Source organism: Triticum aestivum, chromosome 2D, assembly GCF_018294505.1.
Source record: "Triticum aestivum cultivar Chinese Spring chromosome 2D, IWGSC CS RefSeq v2.1, whole genome shotgun sequence".
Taxonomy (NCBI): domain Eukaryota; kingdom Viridiplantae; phylum Streptophyta; class Magnoliopsida; order Poales; family Poaceae; genus Triticum; species Triticum aestivum.
In genome coordinates, this window is record NC_057799.1 from 538686964 (window position 1) to 538697123 (window position 10160).

A 10160-nucleotide genomic window follows, 5' to 3' on the forward strand; every position below is an offset into this window, starting at 1 on the left:
GGGGTGTGCGCCTTGGCCTATATGGGCCAAGGGAACCAGCCCCAAGAGGCCCATGCGCCAAGAGATAAGATAAAGGGAGAGTCCTAAAGGGGGAAGGCACCTCCGAGGTGCCTTGGGGAGGATGGACTCCTCCCTGGACGCACCCTTCCTTGGAGGAAGGGCCAAGGCTGCGCCCCCCCTCTCCCTTGGCCCTATATATAGTGTGGGGGAGGGAGGGCAGCAATACCTAAGCCCTGGCGCCTCCCTCTCCCTCCCGTGACACCTCTTCCTCCCCGCTTGCGCTTGGCGAAGCCCTGCCTGGATCCCGCTACTTCCACCACCACGCCGTCGTGCCGCTGGATCTCCATCAACCTCTCTTCCCCCCTTGCTGGATCAAGAAGGAGGAGACGTCGCTGCTCCGTACGTGTGTTGAACGCGGAGGTGCCGTCCGTTCGGCGCTAGGATCATTGGTGATTTGGATCACGACGAGTACGACTCCATCAACCCCGTTCTCTTGAACGCTTCCGCTCGCGATCTACAAGGGTATGTAGATGCACTCCCCTTCCCCTCGTTGCTAGATTACTCCATAGATTGATCTTGGTGATGCGTAGAAAATTTTGAATTTCTGCTACGTTCCCCAACAGTGGCATCATGAGCTAGGTCTATGCATAGTTTCTATGCACGAGTAGAACACAAAGTAGTTGTGGGCGTCGATTTTGTCAATTTACTTGCCGTTACTAGTATTATCTTGATTCGGCGGCATCATGGGATGAAGCGGCCCGGACCGACCTTGCACGTACTCTTACGTGAGACAGGTTCCACCGACTGACATGCACTAGTTGCATAAGGTGGCTAGTGGGTGTCTGTCTCTCCCACTTTAGTCGGATCGGATTCGACGAAAAGGGTCCTTATGAAGGGTAAATAGAAATTGGCATATCACGTTGTGGCTTTTGCGTAGGTAAGAAACGTTCTTGCTAGAATCCCATAGCAGCCACGTAAAACATGCAACAACAATTAGAGGACGTCTAACTTGTTTTTGCAGGGTATGCTATGTGATGTGATATGGCCAAAAGGATGTGATGAATGATATATGTGATGTATGAGATTGATCATGTTCTTGTAATAGGAATCACGACTTGCATGTCGATGAGTATGACAACCGGCAGGAGCCATAGGAGTTGTCTTAATTTATTGTATGACCTGCGTGTCAATGAAAACGCCATGTAATTACTTTACTTTATTGCTAACCGTTAGCCATAGTAGTAGAAGTAATAGTTGGCGAGACAACATCATGAAGACACGATGATGGAGATCATGATGATGGAGATCATGGTGTCATGCCGGTGACGAAGGTGATCATGCCGCACCTCGAAGATGGAGATCAAAGGCGCAAGATGATATTGGCCATATCACGTCACTTTATGATTTGCATGTGATGTTTATCATGTTTACATCTTATTTGCTTATAACGACGGTAGCATAAATAAGATGATCCCTCACTAAAATTTCAAGAGACGTGTTCCCCCTAACTGTGCACCGTTGCGAAGGTTCGTTGTTTCGAAGCACCACGTGATGATCGGGTGTGATAGATTCTAACGTTCGAATACAACGGGTGTTGACGAGCCTAGCATGTATAGACATGGCCTCGGAACACATGCGAAACACTTAGGTTGACTTGAAGAGCCTAGCATGTACAGACATGGCCTCGGAACACAAGAGATCGAAAGGTCGAACATGAGTCGTATAGTAGATGCGATCAACATGGAGATGTTCACCGATGATGACTAGTCCGTCTCACGTGATGATCGGACACGGCCTAGTTTGACTCGGATCATGTATCACTTAGATGACTAGAGGGATGTCTATCTGAGTGGGAGTTCATTAAATAATCAGATGAACTTAATTCATGAACATAGTCAAAAGGTCTTTGCAAATTATGTCATAGCTTACACTTTAGCTCTACTGTTTAAGATATGTTCCTAGAAAAAAAATTAGTTGAAAGTTGATAGTAGCAATTATGCGGACTGGGTCCGTGAACTGAGGATTGTCCTCTTTGCTGCACAGAAGGCTTATGTCCTTAATGCACCGCTCGGTGTGCTGAACCTCAGCGTCGTCTGTAGATGTTGCGAAACATCTGACATACACGTTTTGATGACTACGTGATAGTTCAGTGTGTAATGCTAACGGTTTAAGATTGTGGAACCAAAGACGTTTTGAAACGTCGCAGAACATATGAGATGTTCCGAAGATTGAGACTAGTGCCCACGTCAAGAGGTATGAGACCTCTGACAAGTTTCTTAAGCCTGCAAACTAAGGGGGAAAAGCTCAATCGTTGAGCATGTGCTCAGATTGTCTGAGTACTGCAATCGCTTGAATCGAGTGGGAGTTAATCTTCCAGATGAGATAGTGATGGTTCTCCATAGTCACCGCCACCAAGCTATTAGAGCTTCGTGATGAACTATAACATATTAGGGATAGATGATGATTCTTGAGCTATTCGCGATGTTTGACACCGTGAATGTAGAAATCAAATAGGAGCATCAATTGTTGATGGTTGGTGAAACCACTAGTTTCTAGAAGGGCAAGGGCAAAAGGGATACTTCATGAAACAAAAAATCATTTGCTGCTCTAGTGGAGAATCCCAAGGTTGAACCCAAACCCGAGACTAAGTGCTTCTGTAATGAGGGGAACGGTCACTGAAGCAGAACTACCCTAGATACTTGGTAGATGAGAAGGCAGGCAAGGTCGACAGAAGTATATTGGATATACATTATATGAATGTGTACTTTACTAGTACTCCTAGTAGCACCAGGGTATTAGATACCGGTTCGGTTGCTAAGTGTTAGTAACTCGAAATAAAAGCTGCGGAATAAACGGAGACTAGCTAAAGGTGAGATGACGATATGTGTTGGAAGTGTTTCCAAGGTTGATGTGATCAATCATCGCATGCTCCCTCTACCATCGAGATTGGTGTTAAACCTAAATAATTGTATTTGGTGTTTGCGTTGAGCATAAACATGATTGGATTATGTTTATCGCAATACGGTTATTCATTTAAGGAGAATAATGGTTACTCTGTTTATTTGAATAATACCTTCAATGGTCTTTCACCTAAAATGAATCTCGATCGTAGTGATACACATGTTCATGCCAAAAGATATAAGATAGTAGTGATAGTACCACATACTTGTGGCACTGCTATTTGAGTCATATTGGGATAAAACGCATGAAGAAGCTCCATGTTGATGGATCTTTGGACTCACTCGTTTTTGAAAGGATTGAGACATGCGAACCATGTCTATTGGTATATATGCATGAAGAAACTCCATACAGATGGATCGTTTGGACTCACTTGATTTTGAATCACTTGAGACATGCAAATCATACCACATGGGCAAGATGACTGAAAGACCTCGTTTTCAGTGAAATGGAACAAGAGAGCAACTTGTTGGAAGGAATACATTTGATGTGTGCAGTCCAATGAGTGCTGAGGCACGCAGTGGATATCATTGTGTTCTTACTTCACAGATGATTTGAGTAGATGCTGAGAATATTTACTTGATAAAACACAAGTCTGAATTATTGAAAGGTTCAAGTAATTTCAGAGTGAAGTTGAAGATCGTCGTGACAAGAGGATAAAATGTCTATGATATGATCATAGAGATATCTGAGTTACGAGTTTGGCACACAATTAAGACATTGTGGAAAGTGTTTCACAATTAATACCGCCTAGAACACCACAGTGTGATGGTGTGTCCGAACATCATAACTGCACCCTATTGGATATGGTGCATACCATGATGTCTCTTATCGAATTACCACTATCGTTCATGGGTTAGGCATTAGAGACAACCGCATTCACTTTAAATAGGGCACCACGCAATTCCATTAAGACGACACCGTATGAACTATGGTTTAGAGAAACCTAAGCTGTCGTTTCTTAAAAGTTTGGGGCTGCGACGCTTATGTGAAAAAGTTTCAGGCTGATAAGCTCGAACCCAAAGCGGATAAATGCATCTTCATAGAATACCCAAAACAGTTGGGTATACCTCCTATTTCAGATCTGGAAGCAAAAGTAATTGCTTCTAGAAACGAGTCCTTTCTCGAGGAAAAGTTTCTCTCGAAAGAATTGAGTGGGAGGATGGTGGAGACTTGATAAGGTTATTGAACCGTCACTTCAACTAGTGTGTAGCAAGGCACAGGAAGTTGTTCCTGTGGCACCTACACCAATTGAAGTGGAAGCTTATGATAGTGATCATGAAACTTCGGATCAAGTCACTACCAAACCTCGTAGGACGAGGAGGATGCATGCTACTTCAGAGTGGTACGTGATCCTGTCTTAGATATCATGTTGTTAGACAATACTGAACCTACGAGCTATGGAGAAGCGACGGTGGGCCCATATTCCGACAAATGGTTAGAAGCCATGAAATCCGAGATAGGATCCATGTATCAGAACAAAGCATGGACTTTGGTGAACTTGCCCGATGATCGGCAAGCCATTGAGATAAATGGATCTTTAAGAAGAAGACAGACGTGGACGGTAAGGTTACCGTCTATGAAGCTCGACTTGTGGCAAAGAGTATTTTCACAAGTTCAAGGAGTTGACTACGATGAGATTTTCTCATCCGTAGCGATGCTTAAGTCCGTCGGAATCATGTTAGCATTAGCTGCATTTATGAAATCTGGCAGATGGATGTCAAAACAAGTTTCCTTACCAGTTTTCGTAAGGAAAGGTTGTATGTGATACAATCAGAAAGGTTTTGTCGATCCTAAGGATGCTAAAAGGTATGCTAGCTCCAGCGATCCTTCCATGGACTAGAGCAAGCATCTCGGAGTCAGAATATACGCTTTGATGGAGTGATCAAAGTTTTTGGGTTTATACAAAGTTTGTTAGAAACTTGTATTTACAATAAAGTGAGTGGGAGCGCTACAACATTTCTGATAAGTATATGTGAATGACATATTGTTGATCCGAAATGATGTAGAATTTCTGGAAAGCATAAAGGGTTGTTTGAAAGGAGTTTTTCAAAGGAAGACCTGGATAAAGCTGCTTACATATTGGGCATCAAGATCTATAGAGATAGATCAAGACGCCTGATGATACTTTCAAAGAACGCACACCTTGACATGATTTTGAAAGAGTTCAAAATAGATCAGCAAAAGGAGTTCTTGGCTGTGTTACAAGGTGTGAGTATTGAGTAAGACTCAAGACCTGACCACAGCAGAAGAGAGAGAAAGGACGAAGGTCGTCCCCTATGCTTCAGACGTAGGCTCTACAGTATGCTATGCTGTGTACCGCACATGAAGTGTGCCTTGCCATGAGTTGGTCAAGGGGTACAATAGTGATCCGTGAATGGATCACATGACAGCGGTCGAACTTATCCTTAGTATCTAGTGGACTAAGGAATTTTCTCGATTATGGAGGTGAAAAGGGGTTCATCGTAAGGGTTACGTCGATGCGAACTTTGACACTAATCCGGATGACTCTGAGTAGTAAACCGGATTTGTATAGTAGAGCAGTTATTTGAAATGGCTCCAAGTAGCGCGTGGTAGCATCCACAAGATGACATAGATATTCGTAAAGCACACACGGATCTGAAAGGTTCAGACCCATTGACTAATAACCTCTCTCACAAGCATAACATGATCAAACCAGAACTCATTGAGTGTTAATCACATAGTGATGTGAACTAGATTGTTGACTCTAGTAAACTCTTTGGATGTTGGTCACATGGTGATGTGACCTATGAGTGTTAATCACATGGTGATGTGAACTAGATTATTGACTCTAGTGCAAGTGGGAGACTGTTGGAAATATGCCCTAGAGGCAATAATAAATTGGTTATTATTATATTTCCTTGTTCATGATAATCGTTTATTATCCATGCTAGAATTGTATTGATAGGAAACTCTGATACATGTGTGGATACATAGACAACACCATGTCCCTAGTAAGCCTCTAGTTGACTAGCTCATTGATCAATAGATGGTTACGGTTTCCTGACCATGGACATTGGATTTCGTTAATAACGGGATCACATCATTAGGAGAATGATGTGATGGACAAGACCCAATCCTAAGCCTAGCACAAGATCGTGTAGTTCGTTTGCTAAGAGCTTTTCTAATGTCAAGTATCATTTCCTTAGACCATGAGATTGTGCAAATCCCAGATACAGTAGGAATGCTTTGGGTGTACCAAACGTCACAATGTAACTGGGTGGCCATAAAGGTGCACTACAGGTATCTCCGAAAGTGTCTGTTGGGTTGGCACGAATCGAGACTGGGATTTGTCACTCCGTGTAAACAGAGAGGTATCTCTGGGCCCACTCGGTAGGACATCATCATAATGTGCACAATGTGACCAAGGAGTTGATCACGGGATGATGTGTTACGGAACGAGTAAACAGACTTGCCGGTAACGAGATTGAACAAGGTATCGGGATACCAACGATCGAATCTCGGGCAAGTACCATACCGATAGACAAAGGGAATTGTATACGGGATTGATTGAATCCTCGACATCGTGGTTCATCCGATGAGATCATCGAGGAGCATGTGGGAGCCAACATGGGTATCTAGATCCCGATGTTGGTTATTGACCGGAGAGTCGTCTTGGTCATGTCTGCATGTCTCCCAAACCCGTAGGGTCTACACACTTAAGGTTCGGTGACGCTAGGGTTATGGAGATATTAGTATGCGGTAACCCGAAAGTTGTTCGGAGTCCCGGATGAGATCCCGGACGTCACGAGGAGTTCCGGAATGGTCCGGAGGTAAAGATTTATATATGGGAAGTCTTGTTTTGGTCGCCGGAAAGGTTTCGCGCATTATCGGTATTGTACCGGGAGTGCCGAAAGGGGTCCGGGGGTCCACCAGCCCGGGGGGCCACATGGGCTGTAGGGGTGTGCGCCTTGGCCTATATGGGCCAAGGGAACGAGCCCCAAGAAGCCCATGCGCCAAGAGATAAGATAAAGGGAGAGTCCTAAAGGGGGAAGGCACCTCCGAGGTGCCTTGGGGAGGATGGACTCCTCCCTGGCCGCACCCTTCCTTGGAGGTAGGGCCAAGGCTGCGCCCCCCTCTCCCTTGGCCCTATATATAGCGGGGGGGAGGGAGGGCAGCAATACCTAAGCCCTGGCGCCTCCCTCTCCCTCCCGTGACACCTCTTCCTCCCCGCTTGCGCTTGGCGAAGCCCTGCCGGGATCCCGCTACTTCCACCACCACGCCGTCGTGCCGTTGGATCTCCATCAACCTCTCCTCCCCCCTTGCTGGATCAAGAAGGAGGAAACATCGCTGCTCCGTACGTGTGTTGAACGCGGAGGTGTCGTCCGTTCGGCGCTAGGATCATCGGTGATTTGGATCACGGCGAGTACGACTCCATCAACCCCGTTCTCTTGAACGCTTCCGCTCGCGATCTACAAGGGTATGTAGATGCACTCCCCTTCCCCTCGTTGCTAGATTACTCCATAGATTGATCTTGGTGATGCGTAGAAAATTTTGAATTTCTGCTACGTTCCCCAACATGCTGTGCTATGCGCCAACTGTCCCAAAATATCTGCCCACCTAACGGTCATATCATTGAAGGGCATTTATGTCTTATCATGACGGGCTGCTCCCTAGGCTATAAATAGCCGCCCCCTACAATCACTAGCTGGTTGGCTTCTCCGAGAGAAACTGACACTTGTCATTTGAGAGCATCCCATCCTCCGAGGACTTTGAGCGAAAATCATCAAGTGAGGAAAACCCAAACCCAAACACCTACAAACCCCAAGTGATTGAGCATCACTGAAGAGATTGATCCTGTGTGGATCCGACGCTTGTTACCTTTGAAGACTGTGCTTCTTCCAGACAGTTAGGCGTCATGGTCTAGAGCATCCAAGAGGAAATTGTGGATCGCCGAGTGACCGAGTTTGTGAAGGTTTGGAAGTCACCTGAAGACTTACCACGAGTGATTGGCCGAGGTCTGTGTGACCTTAGCTCAAGGAGAATACGATGAGGACTGTGTGTCCGGGACTGTGTGTCCTCAGGTTTAAATACCTAGCCGCTCCAACTAGACGTACAACTGAGACAGCAGTTGGAACTAGTCTACCAAATCATTGTCTTCACCAAGCTTACTGGTTCTATTTCCTCAACTCTTTCATTTCCTCATTACTGTGTTGTATGCTTGTTCATATCTGTGTTTGAAGACTTTGACTGAAGACTTTCTCAATTTCCTCAGTTCAATTTCTTCAGTCTGTTTGTTTTCATCCTGTGTTATCCTGTGTTTACGCTTTCTGTACTCTGTGCTTGTCTTCATTTCATCATGATGACCATGCTTGTGTTCTGCTGTGCATACTTTTGAGTACTTATTCCGCTGCAAGTAGTTCTTCGCTAAGGAATTTCCTCACTAGCAAATTCCTTAGTGAAGAATTCATAAAAATCGCCTATTCACCCCCCCTCTAGTCGATATAACGCACTTTCAATTGGTATCAGAGCAAGGTACTCCCTTGTTCTGTGTGATTTTGGTTTAACCGCCTGGGTTTTAGTTATGTCGACCGCAGGTATGATCAAGGTCTCTGCTGGGTGTCCTACCTTCGATGGGATGGACTACCCCTACTGGAAGAATAAGATGCGAATGCATCTTGAGGCAATTGATAATGATCTCTGGTATGTTGTGGAAAATGGTGTTCCCTCAGTCACACCTTCTCTGAATGCTGCTGATGTGAAGAGATTCAAGCAACTCGATTCTCAAGCGAAGAATATCATTTGTGGCCATCTGAGCAAAGGACAGTATGGAAGAGTGAGTGCTTTGGAAACTGCTAAGCTTATCTGGGATAGGCTGTCCAAAGTCAATGAAGGAGTCTCAACACAGCGTGACTCTCGAGTTGATGTTCTTTGCAATCTCTTCAACCGCTTCAAAAGACTCGACAATGAAAATGTTCAACAAACCTTCGATCGCCTCACTGACATCTCAAATGAGCTTCAAGCACTTGGTGCCACTGACATCACCGACCATGAGGTGGTGAAGAAACTGCTGAGATCGCTTGATTCCTCATTTGATACTCTGGCATTGATGATACAAGAGTGTGCTGAACAAGTCACTTGATCCCGCTGATATCCTCGAGAGGCTAAATACTCATGAGTTCCAGCTTGCTGAAAAGAGAGATCCCTATGGTTCGAGCTATGGCAGATCACGTGCACTGAAGGCCAAAGGCACTTTCTGAGTCTGAAGATGAAGACTCTGGCAGCAGCCTTGGTGATCCTGAAGAACTGAGCCATGAACTAGCACTGCTCGTGAAGAAATTCCAGAAGTTCTCAAGACGTGGTCGCTTTGGAAGACCCTCAAGGAGCAATGATTCCTCATCCAGTGACTACAAGAAGAGGCTTTGTCACAAGTGCAAGAAACCTGGACACTACATTCAAGATTGTCCTCAGTGGGAAAAGTAATCAAAGAATAAGAAATACAAGGATTACAGTTCTGATGATGCGAAGAAAAAGAAGAAATCCTCAAAATCTTCATCATCAAAATCCTCAAAGTCTTCATCTCACAAGAAGAGTAGCTCCAGGAAGGCTCGGGCATTCATTGGCAAGGAAATGGACTCTGAGGCTGAATTTGAAGAAAATGAGGAAGAAGAGGCATCTGAGGAGTCCGAGCCCGGTGTGGCGAGCCTAGCTCTCGCTACTACATTCGTCAGCAAGTCTATCTTCAACACTGAAGAAAATGACCTCACCAACAAGGCTGATGAAGGCAATGATGACTATGCTCCCACCTATTGCTTCATGGCAAAGGGTGCCAAGGTACTCAAATATACCTCCTCTGAATCTAGTGAGAATGAATCTGATGAAAACCTCAAGCCCAACTACTCTAAACTTGCTAAGATTGCTGTGAAACAACAAAGGGCTTTTGAAAAGGTTCAAAACATGCTAGACAAAAGTGATGATATGTTGGGTGAAGAAATGGATCGCACTAAAACCTTGACTGAAAATCTTCAAAGACTTCAGACTAGGTTTGACAACCTTCAAGGTCATCATAACACTCTCTTATCTGATCATGAGAAGCTTTCTTATGAATTTCTTCAAAGAAAGCAAGATCTTGAGAAGCTAAGAGTGAGTTATGAAGATCTTCAGAAGGAGCGCGATTCATTACTTGCTCAACAAATCAGCGCTGCTCAGGAAGAATTTGTTCCTCCATGTTTGAAATGCAT